The 27,291-nt window shown below is 37.8% G+C and overlaps 2 pseudogenes; both read right to left on the bottom strand.

Annotated features, from left to right (window-relative positions):
• LOC114633046 overlaps window positions 1–22,389 on the bottom strand; it is a 60,852-nt pseudogene extending 38,463 nt beyond the window's left edge.
• On the bottom strand, window positions 21,048–22,162 carry LOC114633060 (annotated as a pseudogene).
• Window positions 22,390–27,291: the final 4,902 nt, after the last annotated feature.

Raw genomic sequence — 27,291 nt, 5'->3', positions numbered from 1 at the left:
TGAGTCGATTCCTCACAGCACCGGACAAGCAGGGCGGGAAGTTTGGATGTGTTCTGTAGCAGACTGGGGTGGCCCGGTCCTTGAAGTCCGTGGGTGTCTGTGCTCCACGTTGGATGTGCCAAATGTGGAGAAAATTTAAGAAAGGCCACCACAGCGGTGCTAGCCCCGCAGGGGCTTCTGCCGCTGTGGCGGGTCCCACATTAGGGAGAGAAGATCCTATGGTTCCAGCGGCCTGAGGGCCCTGGTGGTGGCAGGCCTTAGTAACACGAGGAAGTCCTTGGTTCCAAAAAGGTTTATTGTCATGGCGGATAATAGTTGGATCTAGGCGTACCCCCCCAAAACTCAGGGCAGTCCCGAGTTATATAGGGAGGGAGAAAGGGGGAGGATTGGGGGAGGATCTGGGGGAGGAATGTTTAATTTGCTCTGCCCTCTGGCCTTCATTAGTATGTAAATCCCTAGGGCCTGAGGCCTATAGCCTGGCCTATGTGACTCTATGGAGATCGTGACTGCTTTTCAGGATCCTAGATGATGGGAGGGACCGAACTCCTGCTGGTTCTCACACAGAATTCCACGGAGAATCTCGGGGTTCTAAGCACCTGCTCAACCATGACCCAGGATACCCTTATGCAGTCCCACAGTGACAAGGTGCTTTTCTCTTGAAATTACAGCTAGAAAAGGCAACAAATTTTTGTTTGATCTAAATATATAAGATGTGTAGCCATTTCATTTTGTTTCTAATTGATTTTAAAAGTATAAATATGTTCTACATGTCTTGGTTATCGATTATTGGCTTATAAGTTTTGGGTTTGATTAAAAATTTACAACTTTGGTGACAGAAAGTTGGTTTAAAATGGTAACACAGGGTTGGAGTCATTCAGAAATCAGATGTATAAAAGATTTAAAAAAATGTTTCTTTAATGAGATATTAAAAGCTACAGTATCATGCATTCATCTAAGAATTAGTAGCAAAACTTTGTAACATAAAGATAATCTATTTGGTGTTGATTTTAGAGAAAATAGATTATTTACATTGTTTTTGCTTTTGGTTTTGCTTCTCAAAATTATGGTTATACTTTAATGTTGCAAAAGAAACTTAAAATTATAGTTAAACTGCCAGTATTCCATTGGCTACAGTTGGCAGTTCAATTGTGAGTCTGGAATTTTTTGACTCACCCATGTTTATGGTTGAGAAGAGGATAGAGCAGAGTTGGCTATTTTGTCAGGAGGAGATTACTTGATTTAGAGCTCAGATTGGAGTGATACTAGTAAAAGTCATAGTGCCATGATGAATGCTCAGGCAGGCATGTAGATTGGGATCTTAATATGCTTCTAGGAGAAGGTCAATATGAAGGTAATGCTAGTCAGGTTGAACTGCCTACACAGCTCTCAGACCATACAAGCAAAGACAGACTTACATGGATACATTCGTCTTTGTGCTGAAATTACACCCTCATACAATCAAGGTCTGGCCATAGCTTGCACAGAACCGTAAAGATAAAAGATGTTTAAAATGTGGAAATTTAGATAGTTTTTAAAATGACTGTCCCAGGAACAAAGGCTTGAACAACAGTCAGGTGACCAAGGTTACTTGACATAAACTTGTCCTTGGTACAGGAAGGATAATCTTTGGGCCAGGCCTCAAGATATAGGCTGAGATTAAAAACATTTACATTTAAATTAAGGCTATATACAGAGTGGGTGCAGCAGAAGCTTGTATTTCAGACATTCCTTTTGTCCTGACCTGCCTCTAGAAAGGTGTTTTCTAGAATTTGTTTATTGCCTTGTTTGTTCCTTAAGGGAGGCATCAGCCTCAGACTCAAAAGAAGTTGACAACAGCTTATGGGTCAGGAGTTATAATGATTATGCTGGAGGAATTAAAATTGTGCCTGCTTCCCTCCATGGCATTATAGCTATGCCTATTAACAAAAGAATTGCTCTAGAGTAAGAGAAGACAAGATTGGCTTTTATCTGATATTTTCACTCAGATGCAAAAAATTGGTTACTCAATTAACCCAAAATAAAGTTCAAACTTAAGATTTATGAAACTAATGGGGCACTACAGCCTGACTTGCCTACTCCAGCTGTCATTCAAGTAAATGTATATAAAATTATTATAGATTTAGAAGATTGTTTTATACAGTTCCTTTACCTCCTGGTAACGGTGAGAGGTTTGCATTAAGAGAATTTACTTATAATTCTTGAGAGCCCATGAAGCAATATCTTTAGAAAGCTTGCCTCAAAGAATGATTAATGGCCTTAAAAAATTTGTTGTTGCTTTAATACAAAAAGTTAATCATTTACATCTCTCAATGTATATTATTCATTGTATATTTTATTGTCTGATCTCCCTAAAGGAGTTTCTGCAAGCCTTTGCTCTAATAAAATGAGCTTTAAAATTTTGGAGTGCTTGTTACCCTAAAAAAGATTCAAAGACAATATCTTTTCAACATTTGGCACCTCAGTTATATCTTAAACAGATTGTGACACAGAAAAATTCCAATAAGAATGGAATAATTGGGGCTGGAGAGATCACTCAGCCGTTAAAGGCTAGACTCACAATTAAAAATATTAGAGTTCAATTCCCAGCAACCACATGGTGGCTCACAACCATTTGTAGTGGAATCTAGAACCCTTTTCTGACTTACAGGTGTACATACAAAAAGTGGTTTACTTTTAATGATTCTCAAAAGTTGTTAGGAGATATTAATTGGTTAAAACTTCATCTTAAGCTTACCATAGGAGAACTTAAACCTGTGTTTGATATTCTCAAGGGGGATGCAAGTCCTAATTCCCCTTGACAATTAACTGATGAAGGAAGAACAGCTTTGCAGAAAGTAGAGTAAGCTGTTAGTTATCAATAGATACATTATATAGACTGTGATCATTTGTTGGCTGTTTGTATTATTGCTACTCATGTGCTCAAAACAGCCCTTTGGCAAGAGAAGCCATTAATGTAGATTCATCCTTCTTCATCTACAAGTAAAGTTTAAACATCCTATTATGAAACTATTGCATTGTTAATACAGGATTGTAAGATAGAATCCTGAAAGTATTTTGGATGAAATGTTTAGTCCTTATTCCAAATAGAAATTAAGTTGGTTACTGGAAAATAATAATATTTGGCCTATTACATGGCAAAGTTTTAAGGCAAATTTGATAATAATTATCCATAAGACAAATTGTTAGTTTTCCTCTATGCATGCTTTTGTATTCCTTATAAATTTGCATGCAGCCCATAGAAAAGATGCTTACTGTATTTACAGATGCTTCATCTATTGAGAAGACAGTATGTGTAATTAGATCACATGTTCATTTTCTTGAATTTCCCCCTGCTTCATCACAAATAATTGAATTACGTGCTGTAGCCACTGTTTGAAATGCTAAAAAATCAAGCTTTCAATTTATATACTCATAGCTAGTATATGGCTCATGGTTTATAATTCCTTAAAATTGTTCCTTTTTTAGATATTGCTAATTCTCAAATTTTACAATTATTTATACAAATACAGCTTAATTTAAGAAACATGTACTGTTCTTTAACTTTATAAGACATTCAAGGGCTCATATTGGATTGCCTGGACCCCAGGGCAATGCCAGAGCAGATTTGTATACCAATCAAATTATAGACATTACAGAGACAATTGGCCATGCAATCTTATTCTTTACATTGTCAAAATAGTAATAGCTTGAGGCAATAATTTGGCATTTCTAGAAAGTGTGCAAGTTAAATTGCAAAAACTTGTTTTCAGTGTCCTCAAATTTTTCATAATGGTGCTAAGCCTTGAGGACTTATGTGTAATCAATTATGGCAAATGAACATTACTCATTTTTGATTTTAGAAAATTAAAATATGTACATATGCTTTGACATCCTTTAGGCTTTCTAGTTGCAACTGCTTTAACAAGAGAAGCAACTAAAAATAACAATTAGTTATTGCCTATATTATTTTTCTATGCTTGTTGTTCCATATCAGAGTATAGACAATGGAACTGGTTAAACATTTGAGATGTTTTGTTGACAATTTAATATTATCCATAAAACTGGAATTCCTTATAACCCAATGGGACAAGGAATTGTTGAACATGCACACTGCACTCTGAAAAATTGGCTCCTTAAAACTAAAGGAGGGGAATTATACCCTCCAAGGTCACTAAAAGCACATCTTGCTTTTGTGCTATTTGTTTTGAATTTTCTGCAAACTGATGCTAAGGGTCAGTCTGCAGCGGATCACCACTGGCATCCAGTCACTTCCAGCTCATTTGCCAGAGTCAAATGGAGAGAGCCTCTAACTAACACATGGAATAGTCCTGACCCTGTTTTAATTTGGGGTCGTGGCTCGGTCTGCATTTTCTCAGAAAAAGAAAATGGTGCCCAATGGCTGCCTTAAAGATTGGTCCATCAAGTGGACACAGATGTTGAGCCTAATAATTGCAATTTTGATCATGAAGATGGCTCAAAATCCTTATCTGCCAGCTGATTTAACTTGGCATGTAGTCTCCATCTATACTTAAAGCCACTCACTATACATGATGGCCAGACTTTTTGTCTGAATCCCTGTCAACCAGCAGTTGGATTAGACACTGGAACATTTCCACTTCCAACATTATTTCCTACATTGCTTGGATAAATCATGTTGCTTTTAATCTTTTGAACTTTGTGTCTGAAGCAGATAGGTTGCCTTCACACAGGATCGCTCTTGACAAGCCCAGCCATTCATCATGGCAGTTATCCATCACTGTGAAGAACTGCATCGATTGCATGCCCACAGGTCCTTGGTCTGAATGTGGCTTTGGTCTGTTTTGGGAAAGAGTGTGCCACTGATGGCTTGTTAGTCAACAATGGGTAAGAGTGTCTTGAGCTCCTATAAACCTAAGGTAGAGGGGTACACTAATGCTGTGTATCCCCTCAAAGATGGGTAATATAGGAAGCAATATAGATGCCAACCTAAGCCAGGCACGGTCGCCCGGCCACTCTGTACCCCAGATGGGATGAAAAATTGTACCCCATCCAGCTGCTGGCACTGCTCATATTTATAAAACTAAAAAGGGGGAATTGTGCCCTTCCTCCAGCCTTGAGCAGGCCCGAGACCTTGTTTACCACAAGAGACCAGATAATAGGACCTAGGTGCAACTAACCACCTTGGCTGCATATCAATAGACACCTAGGTGGAGTCACCCACCTTGGCTGCATGTAGATCATGCTACAGGAACTTGAAAGAAGAACTTCCCCTGGGCTTGCCTTGAGACATCTCTGGCTGTGACCCATGACCAAGAATGGATTATCCCACCCATCTCTCCTGGCTGAAACTAAGAAGGGTTCGGGTGGGGTCTTCCCCTTTATATTGAAAGCTTAACTTTAAACCATTGAGCCTTGATCAGAGAATTTTGTCTTTGCTTCATCTTTTCTCGCTCTCCATCCCCCTTTCGTTCCCAGCCCTCTTTCCAGGTGAACCTGTTCAACTCGTGGCTGCAGGCGGCTACACAGAATTAGCATTGCAATACAAACAGCACCAGGCCCATCCACAACACTTCCTTGAGCCAGTAATCAAAAAACCCAATAAAAAGACATAGACTATTGGACTGGATACATAAACAGGACCCAATATTTTGCTACATACAAAAAAACCGCACCTCAGTGACAAAGACAGATACTACCTCAGAATAAGAGGCTGAAAAACAAATTTCTAAGCAAATGGTCCCAAGAAACAAACTGGAGTAGTCATTCTAATATTGAATAAGATCAACTTTCAACCAAGAGCTATCAAGAAAGATAAGGATTTGCACTTCATACTCATCAAAGGAAAGATCAACGAAGATAAAATCTCAATTCTGAACATCCATGCTCTAAATGCAAGGACACTAACATTCATAAAAGAAACATTACTAAAGCTCAAAGAACACAATACATGTCACACAAAAATAGTGGGAGACTTCAATACTGCACTCTCATCAATACACAGATCATGGAAACAGAAACTAAACAAAGACACAGTGAAACTAACAGAAGTAATGAACCAAATGGATTTACTAGATATCTAAAGAACATTTCATCTGAAAACAAAAGAATCTACCGTCTTCTCAGCTCCCAATGGTATCTTCTCTAAAACTGACCATAAAATTGGTCACAAAACAGTCCTCAACAGATTCAAGAAAATTGAAATAATCCCATGCCACCTATCAGATAACCACAGACTAATGCTTGTCCACAATAAAGATAAAATCAATGGAAACGCCACATACACATGGAAACTGAATAACACTCTATTCAGTGATACTTTGTTAAGGAAAAAAATAAAGAAAGAAATTAAAGACTTTTTAGAATTTAATGAAAATGAAGACACATCATACCAAAACTTGTGGGATACAATGAAAGCAGAGGTTAAGCGGAAAATTTATAACTCTAAGTGCCTACAAAAAGAAACAGGAGAGAATGTACACTAGTAGCTTGACAACACATCTGAAAGCTATAGGACAAAATGAAGGAAATGCACACAAGAGAAGTAGACAGCAGGAAATAATCAAACTCAGGGCTGAAATCAACCAAGTAGAAACTAAAAGGACTATACAAAGAATCAACAACACAAGGAGCTGGTTCTTTGAGAAAATCAACAAGATAGATTAAACCCTTAGACAGACTACCCAGAGGGCACAAAAAAAGTATCAAAATTAGTAAAAACAGAACTGAAAAGGGAGACACAACAACAGAAACTGAGGAAATAAAAAAAAAACCATCAGATTCTCCTACAAAAGTCTATACTTAACAAAACTGAGAAATCTGGATGAAATGGACAATTTCCTAGACAGATACCAGATATCAAAGTTAAATCTGGATCAGATAAACTATCTAAATAGTCCTATAACCCCTATATAAATAGCAGCAGTCATTAAAAGTGTCCTCACCAAAAAAAAAAAAAAAAAAAAAAACCAGGGCTGTGGGGCAGTAGGCTATGAGAAAAGCCAGAAAGCTTGGTAGAAATCCTTGAAGCCCCGGAAACCTTGGTCTGAAGAGGGCCAGCAGGACGGAAGGTTGCTTCAGGACTTTCCAAGCCATATATGGCTCTCTTAGCTTCCGCTTCCCACAAAGAGGTCCTTGGCCGTTACCAGGTAGGAATAACACCTCCATGCAAATAAGGCATCCCCAAGCCCTCAAACCAAACCAATAGAGGTTACCTGTTCTCCCCCAAAACTGCATATATATCCCCAGAGCTAAAAGTAAAGTGCTTTGTGTGGTGTAAGACCTCACGCTGTCAGAGTGCTTCCCTGATCCCTTGCCAGTCGCTGGCTATCCTGTGCATTTCAAAGGACAACTCTCCGCTCTCCTCTCCTCTCAGCAGGCAGAGAGAACTGAGAGAGCTGTAACACTTTTCTTCCATGGGCTCTCAGGGGCTACCCCTGGAAAGAGGGAACTGAAAGAGCCAGTAACACTCTTCCACATTTGGAGGCTACCACGGAGGTCCTGCTCTGTGTGACTGAAAAGCATGCTGTGCCCTAGCTCACAGATGAGCTCTCCCTCATCGCTGCTGCCTCCACCCCCTCCCCGGGGGTCTTGAGCCGACAGGAGGCTGCCGCAGAGCATGAGCCCCTCGTCCCGCCGGCTACCAAGGGCCCCGGGCCGGCTCAGCTGGCGGCTTCCACGCCCCCAACCCCAGAGTCCGTCCACCCGCCCCCGTGGGCACAGTCTGGAGCGGACGCCCGCAGCCGCTGCTGTGCTCCTCCTCCTGCCAGGGCAGCTGGTGACTGCCGTTTCCTGCGCCTGCTGCCCCACGCCCCAGGCTGTGCAGCCGCTGTCGCCCTCGGTGCCCTGCGGCGGTTCTGCCAGCCGCTCTCCCGGGTCTTGTTGCGCTTCTGCTCATGCCAACAAGCCCACCTGCAATCCCTAGGCGCGAGCAGTGCCAGACACAGGGCCAGGTGGTTTTAGTACAGAATTCTATCAGACCTTCTAAGAAGACCTAATACCAATTCTCTATAAACTATTCCACAAAAGAGAAACAGAAGGAACACTATCAAATTTGTTTAATGAAGCCACAATTATGCTCCTAGCTAAATCATGCAAAGTCCCAACAATGAAAGAGAACTTGACACCAATCTCACTTATGAATATCAATGCAAAAATATTCAATAAAATCGCATCCAAGGACACATCAAAACAATCATCCAGCATGATCTAGTAGGCTTTATCCCAGGAATTCAAGCAATGGTTCACTATTCAGAAATCCATTAACATAATCCACTATATAAACAAACTCAAAGAAAAAACCATATGATCAGCTAACTAGATGCTGAGAAAACATTTGACAAAATTCAATACTCCTTCATGATAAGTCTTAGAAAGAACAGGAATTCAAGGCCCATACCTAAACATAGTAAAAGTAACATACAGCAAATCAGTAGCCAACATCAAACTAAATGAGGAGAAACTTGAAGCAATCCCACTAAAATCAGGAACTAGACAAGGCTGCCCACTCTCTCCCTATCTATTCAATATAGTACTCAAAGTACTATATTGCCCGAGCAATTAGTCAACTAAAAAGTAATCAAACAAATACAAATTGGAAAGGAAGAAGTCAAAATATATTGCTATTTGCAGATGATATGATAGTATACTTATGACCCCAACACATCCTCCAGAGAATGCCTAAACCTGATAAACAACTTCACCACAGTGGCTGGATAAAAACTTAACTCAAACAATTCAGTAGCCTTCCTCTTCTTATAGGTTAAGTAGGATGAGAAATAAATAAGGGAAACAAAACCTTCACAATAGTCACAAATAATATAAAATATCTCGGTGTGAATCTAACCAAGCAAGTGACAGATCTGTATAAAAAGAACTTCATATCCCTGAAGAAAGAAATCAAAAAAGATCTCAGAAGATGGAAAGGTCTGCCATGCTCATGGAATAGCAGAATTTATAGTAAAAATGGCCATCCTATGGAGAGCAACCTACAGATTTAATGCAATCCTCATCAAAATTCCAACTCAATTCTTCATAGAGTTAGAAATAGAAATTCTCAAATTCATTTGGAATAACAAAAAACCCAGGATAGCAAAAACTATCCTTAACAATAAAAGATCTTCTCAGGGAATCACTATCCCTGACCTCAAGCTGTACTACAGAGCAATAGTGATAAAAACTGCATGGTATTGGTATACAGATAGGCAAGGAGATCAATTAAAGAGAATTGAAGACACAGAAATGAGTCCACACACCTATGGTCACTTGATCTTTGACAAAGGTTCTAAAACCATTCGGTGGAAAAAAGACAGCATTTTCAACAAATGGTGCTGGTTGAACTGGAGGTCATCATGTAGAAGAATGCAAATTGATCCATTCTTATCCCCTTGTACAAAACTCAAGTCCAAGTGGATCAAGGACCTCCACATAAAACCAGATCCACTTAAACAAATAGAAGAGAAAGTGAGGAAGAGCCTGAAAAACATGGGCACAGGGGATAAGTTCCTGAACAGGATACCAGTGGCTTATGCTCTATGGTCAAGGGTTGACAAATGGGACCTTATAAAATTGCAAAGCTTCTGAAAGGCAAAGGACACTCTCAAAAGGACAAAATGGCAACCAACAGATTTGGAAAAGATCTTTACCAATTCTACATCTGATAGAGGGCTAATATCCAACATATACAAAGAACTCAAGAAATTAGTCTCCAGACAATCAAATAACCCTATTAAAAATTGGGATACAGAATTCAACAAAGAATTTTCAACTGAGGAATATCGAATGTCCATGAAGCACCAAAAGAAATGTTCAATATCCTTAGTTATCAGAGAAATGCAAATCAAAACAACCCTGAGATTCAACCTAACACCAGTCAGAATGGCTAAGATTAAATACTCAGATGATAGCAGATGCTGGTGTAGATGTGGAGAAAGAGAAACATTACTTCATTGTTGGTGGGATTGTAAGCTGGTTCAACCACTCTGGAAATCAGTCTGGTGGCTCCTCAGAAAATTGGAGATAGCATTATCTGAGCATCCAGTGATACTACTCCTGGACATAAACCCAAAAGATGCTCTAATGCATAATAAGAACATATGCTCCACTATGTTAATAGCAGCCTTATCTACAATAACCAGAAGCTGGAATAAACCCAGATGTCCTTCAATAGAGGAAAGGATAAAGCAATGTGATACATTTACACAATATATTACTACTTAGCTATTAAAAACAATGAATCCATGAAATTCTTAGGCAAATGGATGAACCTAGAAAGTATCATCCTGAATGAAGTGATCGAATCACAAAACAACACACATGGTATGCATTCATTGATAAGTGGATTTTAGCCACAATACCCAAGATATAACTCAGAGACTACGTGAAGCCCATGAAGAAGAAAGACCAAACAGTGGGGGCTTGGTCCTTCTTAGAAGAAGTAACAAAATACACACAAGAATATATACAGATAAAATGTTTGGAGTAGAGACCGGAGGAGGGACCATCTTGAGAGTGCCCCACCTGGAGATCTATCCCAGTTGCAATCACCAAACACAAACACTGTTGTGGATGTCAGGAATTACATGGTGACAAAAATACCAACCAACCAGAACTCTGAGCATCTAAATAGCTAGCTTGGGAGGACACATGTAGGAACCCATGGCTCCAGTTGGATATGTAGTGGAGGATGACCTTGTCTGGCATCAGTGGGAGAGGAAGTCATTGGTTCTGTGAAGGCTGGATGCCCCCAGTTAGTGGGAAATAAAGGGCAAGAAGTTTGGGAGTGGGTGGATAGGAGGAAGAACACCCTCATAGGAATAGAAGGAGGGAGGATGGGATAAGAGGTTTCTTGAGGGAGGGGTTGTGGAAAGGGGATAACATATGAAATATAGATAAATAAATGTTCAACAATTAAAACAAACAGACAACAACAACAACAAAACCAGACAATGGAAATGGCAATAGCAGTCGAGCACTGATACTGTTTGGCAGCAATTTAACTACCCATATTACTGGGATTCCTCATAATTGTCAAGGAAAAGGGACTGTGACAGGGGCCCATGAAGCTTTAAAACAATATCTTCATAAAGTAAAAAGTGGGGCGGTATATTCCTGTACACCACAAATTTATTTAAATCATCTTCTTTTTATTTTAATTTCTTAAAAATATTTTGATGCCAAGGAACTTTCTGCTGAGTGTCTATGGCACACAACAAGTAGGCATACTTATGCATAGGTGAAAGGGAAGGATCCACTTACTGGCATATGGCATGATCCTGATCAGGTATTTAATATAGGGAAGAGGAAATGTTTGTGATTTTTCTGTAGGATGCTGAAGGAACACGGTGGCTGCCAGAGCTACAGGTGAGACACGCTGGTACCAGGGCAAAGAATGATGGTGACCTGTGAGCTTGCTGAGTGCCCTGACAGTGGTGACTGGGAAGCTGTATTGAAGATACGTTCCTGACTCATCTTTGCTTACCTATACCCCTGATGGGACAAGCTGCCTTTCATAGAAATTTTAGACCTTATGGAACAGAGAATCAAAAAGAGAAGTTATAATGAGTCTTGTATTGTTCTTAAATGTGACCAATTATTCTGACTTAGTCATGTACTGGTCTAGAAATCAATCCAATATTGGAGATAGCATTCTTCATTTTGAAGGCTGGTTCTGGAAATTTTTAGAGACATATTTGGAAGTTAGCTGCAGTTCTCTGTCATGTTATGCTAGCAAGAGATAAACTTGGGATAGGATCTGGATTTCAAACACATGCTAGTACATGTGTTAGGGCTCTTTTAATTGTCAAGTTAAAAACACTTTTATTCCTTCTACAGTATTTAATGTAAGTTGCATTGATTGTACACTTTTTAATTGTGTTAGTGTGTTGAAATCGAGTATGTCAGTTATGGAAGTCTATGAAACAGCTTTTGTTTTGTTGCCCTGAGTATCACAGACTCTTGGTCTTCTGAAAAAAGCTTGCAAGTACTGGAAGAAGTGAGTTAGGCTATCAGCAGAATCGAGAGTGTAGTGGGCTTGATTATTGCTGGTATAACAGCTTTAATTACATAAATTGCTAGCATGACTACTTCTGGAAGTGCCTTTAAACTTTTTCCTAATTATAATGACTACCACTACAAATTTTGGAACTAAAAAAATCAAATGGTAATTGGCATGACACTTGAGATGGATCTTACTCTTACGCTCTGAACCTCCTTCCCGTGATTTGAATAGAATAACGAGTATCAATCTCTTCTTCCAAATGCGTATATAAATCCTCTTGTATATTCAAAACATTAGTAACATTTTTTACTAAATGGTTAACAAAAGTAGCTGTCTTAACTTCTTGTATCAAAGCAATTACAGAAGTGTACAATCAATGCAACTCTTGGTCTTTGAGACACTCTGGTACTAGGACAAAGAATTATGCCAAGAGTGGCATAATTTTAACACCTCACTGGATGTTTTAACTTTGCATAGTGAGATTATGAATTTAAAGAATGTTGTCCTGATGAGAGTTTATTTGGCAATACTTCTGATAAAATTACTCATGGTCTTGAGGTCAATATTTCTATTTTGATCAAGCTTCAAAAATGGCATCTCTCCTCTCTCTCTCTCTCTCTCTCTCTCTCTCTCTCTCTCTCTCTCATGTATATAGATATAGATATAGATATAGATATAGATATAGATATAGATATAGATATAGATATAGATATAGATATATATGATCATGCTAGCCCTTTTTGTCCTGGGAATATTTTTATTCCTTCCCATCGTGTTAAAACTTGTCTTTAACAACATCAACATGTTGGCGGCAGCCAAAATACATGGCTTGTAACTGAAAATGGATCCATATGTAGAATTATTAAATTAACAGGCTGGCAAGCCAAGGATAGGTAAGATTCTGCAGACAGCCTTACCAACCTAAGACAGAAGTACATTGCTTTTGATAATGCATATTGCATGATGGATAAGGAAGGCATTCTTGTCAGAACGACCAAAGACAGGCTTGGTCTTCTTTATGAAATATAAAAAGGGGGAAAGGTAGAGAGCTTTTGACCTTCTTGGCAAGAATCTGACATGGGCCAAGGACAAGGAAATGGGCTGCTTGGCAGGAATATGACATTGGCCAAGGACAAGCATGTGGGCTTCAGACAGAAATCTCAATCTTAAGTTAGAACAAAGAAGTAATTTCAGGTAGGAATCTAAATATTAGATTAAGAACAAAGAAGTAATTTCAGGCAGGAATCTAAATTTTATATTAGAACAAGGAAGTAGGCTTCAGACATGAAAATGACTTTGGGATAGGACTGGGAAGTAGACTGAGACATTTTTGTCATCTTGATACACCCTTAGAAACAGTGATCATGGCAGTGTTCATGGAACTTTGCTTATTGTCTTGCTTGTTCCTTGACTGTTTGCATCTATTGTATTGATAGTTTCTTAACCTAGAACTGATCTTAAAACTTGCATGTAATTAAAATGATATAAAAGAAAAAAGGAGGAGGGGGTGAGATAGGGGTTTTCTAGGGAGGCAAAAATGGGGAAAGGGGATGACATCTGAAATGTAAATAAATAAACTATCCAATGAAAAAGTAATAATAATAATAATAACAATAAAAAATAGCAGGAAGACCCAATGTAGCCTAGGGACTATTTCCCAGTGACACATAAACTTTCTCTGTGGTTACTCTACTTTGATACTGTGTTTGCAAAATATATCTTGTCTAATTAGATTTGTCCTGGTTACTACATTAATAAAACATGAAGAGTAAAGAAAAAAAGAATTACATATTATTTGCTCTTTGGCTTGACATGTAGATGTGTTACAGTATTCTAGCAACCGGGCCAGAGAACTAGTTTTTGGTTATATCCATTCAAAATGTCTTACAACTTATTCATCACATAAGATCTGTTGACAATATAGAGTTTGTTCTTGACGTCAAACTGGGTGTGTGCTCCTAGGTCTCAACCAATATATTGACTGGGATACACTGGAGATCTTTGAAATATCATCCATGCTGACTATAACTCTCTTGATTTCATTTCCTATTCCCTCAACCTTGGCCACAAAATAAGGCAAGTTGGTTTGATAGAACAGTTCTGACAGAATGTGATCAACATTGCTCAGATATTTTCTCTAATTAATGTCTTTATCAATAGAATAAAAAAATCTTTCAATGTAAGTTTTTGGTGTCTTCTGTCTGAAGAAAAGGGGATGACATAAATGACTGCAAGAATTCATGGTTGTGACATGAAAACTTTTTTACTACTGAGCCTGTAAGCTCTTGCTTCTTTGAATTATTTTCTCACCTTGAATTATGTTGTACTAGTGGATGTACAACAGCTCATTCTCTCAAATAAAGCCAAATCCAATAAGTTTTGTTATAGATTGAGAAAGAGGCTAAAATCCTGATGGATTGGTACAGTTTGTGTGTTTGTGTGTGTAAGAGGGTTGGAAGCTCGAGGAGCAAATCCTGCAATGTCCCTATCCATGTCAATAGCACCAATCCTGGCAACCTAGAGGGAATAGATCTGCAATTCATGAGCAAATCTGAGTTCCAGGTCAGTCGGATCCATAGTTCCATGACCATCAGATATACTCAGAGAAATAGTATCTCTAACACAAACAAACAAACACCAAAATCAAAAATATAACCAAATTAAAAAACAAAGGAAAACAAAAAATCATATTTAGTCAGTATTGTGGAAATACACAGAATCATGTACACATAGTGACATTAAATATTTAGAGGAAACAAATTCAAAATCCAGGCTATATCAATATTACATATGAAGAAAATCTAATATCAACAACTGCAAAGTATGGTATGATCTACTTATATTAATAAATGGTTTGGGGACCCTTATTTTAAATGTCCAAATAAGGTGGAGCAAACACTGTGACAAAATAAACACTTTGCTTTTCACATGTTCATCTTTTAAATAATAAATTTTACTATCTATTTGATACATATGTCATGGTAATATTCACTGTGAAAGTATAATGAAACTAAAATTGTATTATAATTAGGAATAATGGTAGAAAATGGAGGAGGAAATAAATTATATGGGTAAGTAAAGCCAAAATGTTTAATTTACTAGTACAAAAATATCTTCATGATCTTGACCCAGCATGTAGTACAACTGCAAAAATAACATTTACTAAAAAGAAAGTAAATATTTATTACGGCAAAACTTCACATTTAATATGTCTAAGCAAAACCTAAATTTGTGGATATTTTCCATTATGTGTCAAGAGATTATATTGTAAATGTGTTTAAAATGTTTGCATTATATTGGTCACGTGACTTATTTTACCTGTAAGGAAAGTAAATAATCAGTTTTTGTGCTAGTTAGTTTTAGTTAAGTTGACACAACCTACAGTTAACTCAAAGGAAGTAACCTCAGTTGAGTCATTGCTTCAGGAAACTAATCTGGGGTCACTTATCTGTACTTTTTCTTCATTGCTGATGATGGAGACATGAGCTAAACCCACGATTGACAATGTCAATTTAAAGCATGTGATTCTAGGCAGTAGGAAAAAGAAACTGAGAAAGACAAGTTGAACATGTCACTGAGTATCCTTCATGTTTTCTTTTGCAGTTAATACTTCTAGGTTTCTTTCTTGAGGTCTCACACTGGTTCCCTCCATGGTGGGTTGTAACATGTAAGCCAGCTGTAACCAATACCAACTTAGTTTGATCAGTGTTTTATGACAGAAACAAAAACAATAACAATCCATGAGAGCATGATTTTTTTATACTACTTTCAGTAGTGAAATTGCCATGATCAAAAGCTCAAAATTTTGATGTTGTGTTGAAGGTAATCATAAACTATGTAGACAATAAGAAAGGTCATATGAATTAACATTGGACATTTAAACATGTGTAATTCATTGGGATTACTGATGTTATACCAGGATTTTAATACCTTATAGTATACTAAGGTATCACATTCTTTTAAGCAAAGAGGATGAAGTGAACTACTTTGAGATTACTTTTTTGTGTGGATGCCATACACATGGAAAATATTATTGTCAGTCTTTACTGTATTTATAAGAATAAATGTCCAAAATTATTCATGTAGAAATTTAAACAAAAGTATAATTCTTTTGTTTAACACACTAGGTGAGTAGCATCCAGCATAACAGCAAGGAACAGTCATCAGTTTTCTAATAAAAAAAAAACTTATAAAGGTGAATATGACTTCCACATCTGAAGATGCATAGGGAAATACTAATCAATGAAACTGTTTCTCCTGTAGTTAAATGAATCATTTTATTAATTTTTATGTGTGCATAAATTTTGAATATTTGTGTTCAAGTTTGTTTTAGTAAAGGCTATAAAGTAAAATATTAAATACTACATCAGAAGAAATAATGAAAACGTTTTGAACTCATGCTAAAATCAGATATAGAATAATTGATGAAAAATCTATTACAATCAGCCAAGAAATAAAAATAGTCCATCACATTACTATTACCAAGAAGTGCAAACATTATTCTAGAAAGACACTTAGAAACTTGAGTGAAGCAGTTGTTCTTAAAAAAAAATGAAAGAAATCCAATAGTTCCTGGTCTAGACTCTTTACATTTATGTGGTAACCATTATCATTGACAATCATCCTCTTACGATGCTCTACAAAGAACAAATGACTTTTGTATTAAGGGGAACTTATGGCTCCACAATGCACTAAAAGTTAGCATGAGATCTATGCTCATGACATCTCATTAGGAAAAAAAAACTTAGAATAAGATAGAAACAGTATTTCTCATACACAACCATTCATAAACAAAGATATAAAAGTCAGAATCTAACCTGTACTTAGCTTTCTTCAGTTCCTTCACTAGCCACTGTGCTCCCTCTTACACTTTGCCCTCAATGGTTCTTTTTCCCGTGCTCATGGTCCTCAGGGTATTGACTTTGAAACGCCTTGTGGCTTTCCATGCAATTCCATGGCTAAAATCAATGCCTGAAGAAATTGGAACAGACACTGGATTGCAGACATAGAAGGAGCTCACAGGTGGCAGCAATAGAGTCTCAAAGTATTTCTGAAAAGCAAGCATGACCTCTACTCTCCTCCTTTCAGTTTGCTCTGAAAACTGCTCAGTACACACATAAGCACACACACACTTACCCTGTCCTTTAGTAACCTTTTCAAAAACTAGGGAACTTCCTCTTCCAGAGAACTCTTCTCCATGGTCGATCAGGGCTTCTTTTATTGGCTCAAAGCCATGTAATACCACAGTAGTTTGTGAGCCAAAATATAGAGTGTACACAGGGCCATAAGTTTTAGAAAACTGGAAAGAAATAGCAAACAAATATTAGTGAAAAACTGTCATTGTATTTTCCATAGAGTCAATCTATTATGCCTAATGATAGTATTGTGTTATAATATTTTTATTCAGAAAACTCAGTTTAAAGTCTTGAAGTAATTATTTAAATCAGCTTCTGGCACAGGCAGAGTATCTAAGCTGTGGCAGCTCTGCCTAGCTCAGCCATCATGTTCCATGGCCAGAGGTCACATGTCCACAGCAGCTAGAACAGGTCAGCCAGAAACACCAGCCCTGCCACCCAAAAGACACTAGCACGGGAGATGGTTCTGTCAATCTTCCATGCTGTCTCTGCAAGGCTGGGCATTGCCCAGAACATCCTGCCATCCACGTGGTCCCAGTAGAAAGATGAGACTCTAATGCTTAAAGATTAATCAAGACTTATATGTTTGGTAATGATCAGTAACAAGATACCCATACAATCAGAAGTGTAACCCAATACCCAACCTAGATATACCAACAACTTTGAATGCTACAGACACGTGAACATCTGCCCTCTCTCTCTCTCTCTCTCTCTCTCTCTCTCTCTCTCTCTTTCTCTCTCTCTTCTCCTAGCTCCTCTTCCTCCTCTCCCCCTTACTCCTCCTCTTCCTCTACTAACTCCTCCCACCTTTGCTCTTCCTACAAAAGTCTGTATAATTCCTTACATTATGAAGATTGTCATATATTGATGACCTACAGTGTGCCAGAAAATCTCCCAGGCTGCTGATACACTAAAACCAAAGATTTATCACACTAAGATATTGTTGTCACCTGCTCTTCCTATTATACAAAGAAAGTGAAGTAAAACATCCACCTTTATTCCTAGAGTTCTATTGCAAATTACAAGAGTCAAATATGACTCTCTACTTATTGATTATTAGATACTTGAGCAACACTCATGATATTGCCATACTGAAATGGACTTCAATAGTTATATGAGTGCTGCAGAAGCAGCTGGGAAACAATTTCTGTTAAAACTAAAGAGCCCTCAGCAGAAAGAATGGTAACAGCCAATCTCTGGAGGTAGGAGGTAGGGGGACCCTGTAGAATGTATCAGAGACCTGGGAGATGAGAGACTGTCAGAACTCAAAATAAGGGATCTTAGATGAAATGCCTTAAACTGGGGAGAGGGAAATTCTAGAGTCCACCTCCAGTAGAATGACAGGGCATCAAGTAGAAGGGTGTGGTAGACATCTCATAGTCAAAAACTCTAACCTAGAATTGTTCCTGTCTAAAAAAATCTGCAGCAACAAAAAATGGAGACTGAGGGAAAGGAGGTTTAGTGACAGTTCCAAATTGGGATCCAGTTAAGGAAAAGCTCCAAGGCCTGACACTGTTACTGATAATATGGTGTGCTTAGAGACAGGAACATAGCATCGCTGCCCTCTAAAAGATCCAACAATCAGCTGAGTCAGATGCAGATAGTTACACCTAAACAATGGACAGAAGCTGAAGACCCCTGGGTTTGAATTAGGGAAAAGCTGGAAGAAGCTGAGGAGGAGGGCAACTCAATAGGAAGACCAGCAGTTTTAACTAAACTGGACCCTGGAGATCTTTCAGATACTGAGCCACCAACCAGACAGCATACACCAGGTGATATGAGGCCCCCAATACATATACAACAGAGGATTTCTGGGTCTGGTCTCAGTGAGAGAAGATGCACCTAACTCATGAGAGACTTCAGGTCCTTGGAAATAGGGAAGTCTGGTGGGGTGAGGGTGGTGGTTGCGGACATCCTCTTCGAGACAGTGTGGGGAGGAGGTATGGGATGAATAGTGGTCAGGGGCAGATTGGAAGGGGGATGAATATCGGACTGTAAAAAAATTTAAGATGATAATAAAAAATTCATAAAGTAGAAACATAATTTATGTATGAAAAACCTGGGATAAAAATAGAGAAAAATAATAAATAAATAAATAAATAAATAAATAAATAAAAACAACTAGAGTCCTGTGATGAAGAGTAGAAATATAAGACCTTAGATTACCACAAGTGTTTAACTTCCATTCATATCTATTGTTACAAGTGTACATAGAGTGGGCATCATACAAAGTGTACCACAGCATGCAGCATCATAGAAAAAAAGTACCTTCTCACTAATTACCATTCTAGGTTTAAGTCACAGGCTTTTAATGGGATAAAAGGTGATTGGGAAAATACAACATATGCTCTCACACACTATTTAAGGCTTTTATTTCGTGTATGAACTCATACACATTGGATTTACTTCAAATAAGACTCTAGTAAATTCTTCAGAGTATAACATTAATGTCAAATGTAAGAATAATGCATTTCTAAAATACTGAGTCATTGAATGAGATATTCCTTACTCTTAACCTTCAGTCAAAATAGTAGAAAATGTTTGTAAAAATAGTATATAATTACCTGAATTTATTAAAAAAAAATAGTGTATAATTGCCTGCATTTCAGGTTCTTCAGTCCGAAACCTAGAGCATTCCTAATTTCCTGACCATAACTAGAGGCAAAAGTCAGAAAAAATCCTAGAACTCTAGAGTTTTTTACTTTATATTCATTTTCACAATATTTTCTTTAGTAATAGAATTTCGTGAAAGCAGTATGATTTATATCTCCCATTGCAATGTACCTGAGGAGCATAAGGCATACTTACATCAGTTAAGGATTGGTGGATGTCCTTCATATTTATCTGAAGGGTATTTCATTTTTGTTTCTAATTTTCAAATTCTAATTTTAATATAGACTGAACAAACAAACAAGCAGAAGTGGGAAATCTAAGTGTATAAGCAGTCACAGATGTACCAAATGTAAAACAATGAGTTATTAACACAACTATTTACATGCATATTTACAAGCAACCCTTTTATATATGTTTATTTTTAGTTAGTTAGAAAAAGATTTGACATTAGATAAAAACATTAAATAGGGCTGAGGTGGTACATTATAGTAAAAGTATTAGAAAAGCTATCCTCACAGTATATCAATTATAAAGCAGATGAAAATTTGAATGACAAATACCTAGTCAAATTCTCTAGTAAAAAGTCGATGCAACCCATGAAATGAAATCAAAATGAGTAAGCCATATAAAGAAAGCAGAATAATACTGTAGAATGGAGGGTAATGAAGTTAGTCAGGAGAAGCAAACAAAAAACCAAATCACTCTTGAATTGGAATAAATCCTCAGTGAAGAGTCTTGGTTCCTTAGCTGCTGTTCTAAGCCCCACTCACCCCACATTAATGACAATTTAAAAGCCCTTTGTATCAAATAGCATCTACATATGTAAATAGGTTGTTTAGATATTCCAAGACTTTGGTGCTAAAGATTTTCATGATTGTGATTAGTACTTGAAACTCAATATATAGAGAGTCAAGTGCTAAACTAAAATAAAAGCTGTAATAATCATATTTAAAAACGAATGCTACATTTTTGCAGTAATATGTATTTTCAGGCTAAGACTTTTTAACCTCAAGAAAAAGAAGTTGAACAATAAGTGTCTAAACAGCTAGCAACATTTTCTTTCAACATTTCATTTATTTCAAAATCGATTTTATTGCAGCTAAAACAGTGAATTAACTGTACATAATAAAACTATTATATATATACACATTTTAAGTTACAGGGAATAAAGTTTATTTTGGCAGGTACTGTTAAACAAAATTAAAGTTGCATATATTAGTAACAGAACTCAACATCCTTAATTTGGTATAAGTCTGACACAGTTCCTTCCTTTCCTGTATTCTGCTAAATCAGCATACCTAAACTTAAAAACAAAAAACAAAAAACTGATATCCTCAAATTTAACTTTACTGTTTTCATTTGCGCTCTGATTCCAAACAAAACTTTTCATAAGGTTCTTCAATCTCTGGGTCCATCTTATCATCGATATCATCCAAATATGGGTCACCAGGCCCTGATAAATCTGTTCCATTTTCTTCATAATCTGGAAAAAAGTCCTCTCTTTCAAGTAACTCTTGATACTTTTCTTGGTAATCTGAGTCAGCTGCAGTGAAAGGAACACCATCAGATGTGTTAAATGTTGGTTGATTCATGAAATAGTTAGGGTCATTTTCAGAGGTCGCCTCTCTGTATGTTGACGTTGCATGGACCCTGCCCCAGTTACTCAATCGAAGTTCAACAAGCTTCAGGAGCATCTGTTTTACATCTCTGCTGCAGTTTGCATCCAGGACAACATGTTCAATTCTCTGAATTATTTCTTCCATATCAGTTTTCTCCTTTTCCTTCCAAGTATCTTCTAAAACTGACCCTGTCAACTTTAGCAATTTTACTGCAGAAATTAAGTTGTCATCCATAGGATTAGAGAACAGAGCATTCAGCAGTTCCCGAAGACCAACCAGAAGAATATCTGCTCTTGTAACCTGTCCATTCGTTCCTTTAATCTCCAGGTTAAGATATAGTTCTCCAAGAAACAGAACAAATGCATGAAATCGTTTTCGAGTCACTTCATCCCCTTTTGCAGCTTGGTCTTTTGCTTCATACTCCGTCCGACACCTTTGGAGTAGCAATTGGCGGAAGCCACTCTGTGGGCTAATTGTTAGATGATGGGACAGGTAATTACACAGGCGAGCTCCCGTGTAAGAGAAATTTGGGATAGACGTGGCCTGTTGGTAGATAAGTTCCACAAGTTCTTGCAAAGCATCGTCTGTTGTGATCCATCCATTCAGGGTTTCTGCAAACTGTTCAATTTCTGTTTCAAAGCTTCCAGGCTGTTCTGTAAGATGATTCAGGAAATCCTGAACGTATTCTGATAGAGTGGGATAATCCTCACATCCATCTTCATAGGATTCTGCATAATTAGAAGAATATCCTGATGGGTAAAATTCGGGGCGTTAGTGGACAGCTTAGACATTAGCACCGGGGGCACAACCACCTGAGGCTTAGGCATTGCTGAGTCCTGCTGTGAGGTTTTATCCTGTGAACTAGGTGGAGCTTTCTGGGGCCTGGTTTGTTCGGGCAACTCCGACCTCCTCGCTGGTTCCTCCAGAGAAAAGTGCCCTGAAGGGTATTTCTAATAATTGGCAGAGGAGTAGGGCCAGGAGGGAGTGTCCCTCTCCCAGAGCTCTGTCTTCACAGTGAGAGGAGAAGCAGAAAGGGAAGACTGAGCACCAAGACCATAACTGGATCCATGGAGATCCTTCTTACTGACACAGGTGTGATCAGGCACTCTAGAGATTTTATAATGTAGCCTCAACATCAATATTTTCTGTTTGGGCAACTTAGTTCAGTCAACTAGTCCCTGTTCAACTCTCTTCCAAATGGACTTTGTCTCAACTATAAGACAAAAGAAGCTCCTTTAACCTTGTCATTTTTGTTGAGTGTCTGTAAGAGATTTTGGTTTAATTTTATTGAGTTGTGACACATAATGTTGATAAATATGATCATTCAAAACTTGACGTATATTTGAGTTAATTTTTAAAATTTGAGTTCAATAGAAGTTTGTAGTTCCAAACTTCCCCCTAGCCTGACAAGCAAGAGAAATCTGAACAAAAGGGAAAAGACACTAGCAATTAATCCTTTACTTAATCTCCTGCTGTTTCAGGATGAGGTGTTAAATGACAGAGATTGCAGTTACTGGCCTCAGAGAAACACAGAAGCCAGGTCAGCTACAGTAGCAAAGCAACTTAGACTTAGATAAGTGAACTTTTTAAAATTACTGTTTTTTTTTTTTTTTTTTTTTTTACAGTCCAGTCATTGCTTCTTTCCTTGTCAGCCCTCCCACAGGTCCTCATCCCTATATCATTTATAGATATATTATTGATGATACATTATTGATGATATAGTTCCTAAACAGAATTCCAATGGCTAAGGCTTTATCAAGAATTGATAATTGGAACTTATGAAACTAAAAAGCTAAAGGCAAAGGGCACAGTCAATAAAAAAAAAATCAGAAACCTACAGATTGGGAAAAAAATCTTCACTAACCCCACATCTGATAGAGGGCTAATATCTAAAATATATAATGAAGGGAGTTTAGAGGTCAGGTGGGGTGGGGAGGTTGGGCAGTGGGATAATGATAAAACTATATCATCAATAATAATGTCAGCCTTGGAGCCTTCCCTTGAGATGGATCCCAATTTGGTCAGGTCATTGTACTGTCTTTTGCTCAGTCTCTTCTCCATATTAGTTCCTATAGTCTTTTAGACAGGAACAATTCTGGGTTACAATGTTTGTGGGATGCCAACATCATCCTTATACTTTATGCTCCGTTTTTCTTCTGGAGGTATCCCTTTTGCCACTATTGGCCATTTCATCTCAGGTCCCTCATTTTGCATTCTGAGAGTCTCTTACCTCCCAGGTCTCTGATAATTTCTAGAGGGACCCCTAAACCTCCCACCACCAAAGGTTGCATACTTCCATTCATTCTCCTGGTCCTCAGGGCTTCTCTCCTGTCCCCCCCGCCCAATAGATAATCAAATTCTCCTTTTCCCTTCTCCTTCACTTCTTCCACCGAGGTACCTCCCTCCCTCTGCCTCCTTTGATTGTTTTCTTCTCCCTCCCTAGTGGAAGGGCCTCAGTTGGGCCCTTCTGCTTGTTAACTTTATTGATTTCTGTGTATAACATACTAGGCATTCTGTAAGTTTTAAATTAATATCCACTTATTAGTGAGTACATATCAGGAATGGCTTCTTGGGTTTGAATTACCTCACTCAAAATGATAACTTGGAGTTCCATCCATTCGCCTGCAAAACTCATAATGTCCTCATTCTTAATAGCTGAATAGTATTCTTTTATGTAAAGGAAACACATTTTCTGTATCCATTCTTCTGTTTTGGGATACCTGGGTTGTTTCCAGTTTCTGACTATCACAGATAAGGCCAGTATGAAGATAGTGGAGCACATGTCCATGTGGTATGGTAGGGTGTCTTTTGTGTATATGCTCAAGAGTGGTATAGCTGGGTCTTCAGATAGATCTATTTTTAATATCCTGGAGGAATTTCCAGATTGATTTCCACAGTGGTTGTACCTGTTTACAATCTTACCAGTAATGGAGGAGTGTTCTTTCTCCATGTCCTCGCCAATTTTTGTTGTTGATCACCAGAGTTTTTGATCTTAGCCATTCTGATATGTATAAGGGGGAATCTCAGAGTTCTTTTTATTTGAATTCCCCTGATCACTAAGGACTTTGAGTCTTTCTTCAATGGATTCTTGGCCATTTCAGATTCCTTTGATGTGAATTCTCTGTTTAGCTCTATACTCTGTTTTTTTTTTTTTTTTTGATTGGGTTTTTTATCGTTTTGTAGGTCAGCCTCTTGAGTTCTCTTTTTTCTTTCATTCTTTTTTAAAAAATTACTTATTATTGTTTTTTACACTCCAAATTTTATTCCCCCTTTTTGTCCACCCTCCAACTTTTCAACGTCTTATACTTCCAACCCATACTCCTGTATCCATGAGGCTTTTCCCATCTGACCTCTAAACTCCCCTTTTTATATATTTTGGGTATTAGCCCTCTATCAGATGTGGGGTTAGTGAAGATTTTTTTCCCAATCTGTAGGTTCCCGATTTGTTCTGTTGACTATGCCTATAACTTAAGAAAATGCCTTATAGATGCCTTTTAGTTTTATGAGTTGCCATTTATCAATTCTTGATCTTAGAGCCTTAGCCACTGGAGTACTGTTTAGGATATTTTCCCCCATACCAATGACTTTAAGGTTTTTTCACCTTTTCTCTAAATAAGTGACATGTAGTTATTATAAAGCAACATTAATTATCTCATAAGACCATATACCCATATATCTCATAAGACAAAAACCTTACCCTCTGTCAATGATCTTCCTCTTTTGCTGCCTCAAGGAGAACCAATGAGAAAGAAGACCTCACTGGGACTGGCCTCTGGCAGCCCAGTACATTCATAAGTTCATAAGCCCCCTTATTCAAGCCTTTAACAACCTTACAAAAATTTTGGAGCCTTCATTTTCTAGCACTCCCCTCCCCATGATCAATGAAATCTTCTTTCAACACCTCTAAGTTGTACAACACCACAAAGTTGTACAACAGCACAGTGGGCTGTGTGACCAAATACAGAACAAACACAGGGCTTTAAAGACCTAAAAAGAAAAGAGAAAGCATAAATATTAGTAAAATAAAATAACATTAGTTTCCCTTGAGGTAATGTATATGGGCTGATAAAAGTATTGTGTTATAAGGATTTTAATTAGAAAAACTCACTTTGACACCAGTATTTACAATACATTATCATGATTTTCATCTATGGATGGCCTACACTCTGCCAGGCAGATGACACATTGAAGACAAAGAATCATCACACTAAAACGTTCATCAGAGTAGTTCTTTTTATCTTTTGTTTCTATTTCACAAACAAATTAAAGTAAAACATTGCAAATATTTACTTCAGAGGGTTTTATTGAATCTAAGTAGACTCAGATTTGAAACTCTGCTTATTCATTACTGGATACTTGGCAAAGCCCACATGACAACTCCATATTGAAAAGGATATCAGTATTCTGATGAGTGCTTTAGAACCATCTAAGAAATTCATGTTAAAACTAGAGAGCCCCATGATGTAGAGTAGAATTCTTAAGTATTTGATACTACAAATGTCTGATTCTAGTTCTCATCTATTGTTACAAATGTACAGAGAGTAGGCATCCTAGAAACTGTACCATAGCATGCAGCACCTTAGAAAAAAGCACATTCTCACAAATCAGAATTTTAGGCTCAAATCTTTATATGTTGGGTGTACATATGTTTTTAATACTCACAATTTGAAATTTGAAACCAATTGTTAAGCTCTTTCTGTCACAACCTATTTCTCTCTCTGTCACCATTTCTTAGTCATCTGTATTTTCTTGTATACGGTTGAGGCATCCTGAGCTTTCCCTACCCATGCAGGCCTTTCTATTGATGTTATCCCTCTAGAATATTCTGGGGCAGGCATTTGAGTGCGATTTTATGGGTAGATATTCTGACATTCCTAGGAGATACTATCCTTTGAGTTAAGTTTTAGATGAATTTAAATTGCTCAGAAGCCTTCATTTGCAGGTTAGAGTCCAGGTAGGAATTCATGCTTTATGGATATTTTGTATTTTTCATGGTATGTCTTTATTTAATAAAGTCTCACTGTGTATATCAGACTAGCATCAAACTCACAGCTTTTCTTGTGCCTTGTCCAATCACTAGAAATTTATGTACACAAAAACATATGCATGTTTAACTGTTTACTTAAAATGGTTCTTGCAAAATTAAACATGTATATTTATGTTCTTACTAAGGGAAGCCTTACAGTTTGAGAATTTTGCTTTGACCAACATAACTAAGGCAAAAATATATTAGCCATTCATCCTCTTCTGCTCCCCTACCTCTATGAGAGTGCTCTCCTACTTGCCAACCCACTTCTGCTTCTATGCCCTAGCATTTCCCTAGTTTGGGTTGTTGAGCCTCCACAGGACAATAGTGCTCTCCTTCCATTGATGTTAGAAAATGCAGTCCTCTGCTACATATGCAGCTGAAACCATGGGTTCACTTATGTGTGCTCTTTGGTTGGTGGTTTAGTTTCTTGGAGTTTTGGGGGTGGGGGGCCTGGTTGGTTGATAATGTTGTTCTTTCTATGGGGTTGCAAACTTCTTCAGCTCCTTCAGGCCTTGCCCTAACTTCTTTTTTGGAGTCCTAGCACACAGTCCACTGTTTGGTTGCATTCATCCACATCTGTATTGGTCAGCCTCTGGCAGAGCCTCTCAGAGACAGCTATACCAGCCTCCTGTCAGCTAGTGCTACTTTGCATGAGCAATAGCGTCTGGGTTTTCTATCTGCAGATGGAATGGTTCCCTAGGTGGATCTTGAGAAGGCCTTTCCTTCAGTCTCTGCTCCATTTTTTGTCCCTGTATTTCCTTTTGACAGGAGGAAATCTGAATTAATACTTTTGAGGTGGATGGGTGACCCTATTCTTCAACTAAGGGCCATGCCTATCCACTGGGTATGGTCTCTACCATATTTTAATGTTACATCCACTTGCCTGTGAATTTCATGAAGTCATTGTTTTTAATACCTGAGTAGTACTCCATTATGTAAATG

The sequence above is a fragment of the Grammomys surdaster genome, unplaced genomic scaffold (genome assembly GCF_004785775.1).
Source record: "Grammomys surdaster isolate TR1022 unplaced genomic scaffold, NIH_TR_1.0 513, whole genome shotgun sequence".
NCBI classification, from domain to species: Eukaryota; Metazoa; Chordata; class Mammalia; order Rodentia; family Muridae; genus Grammomys; species Grammomys surdaster.
Note: the sequence above shows the minus strand (reverse complement) of the source record. Positions and strands in the feature narration are given on the sequence as shown.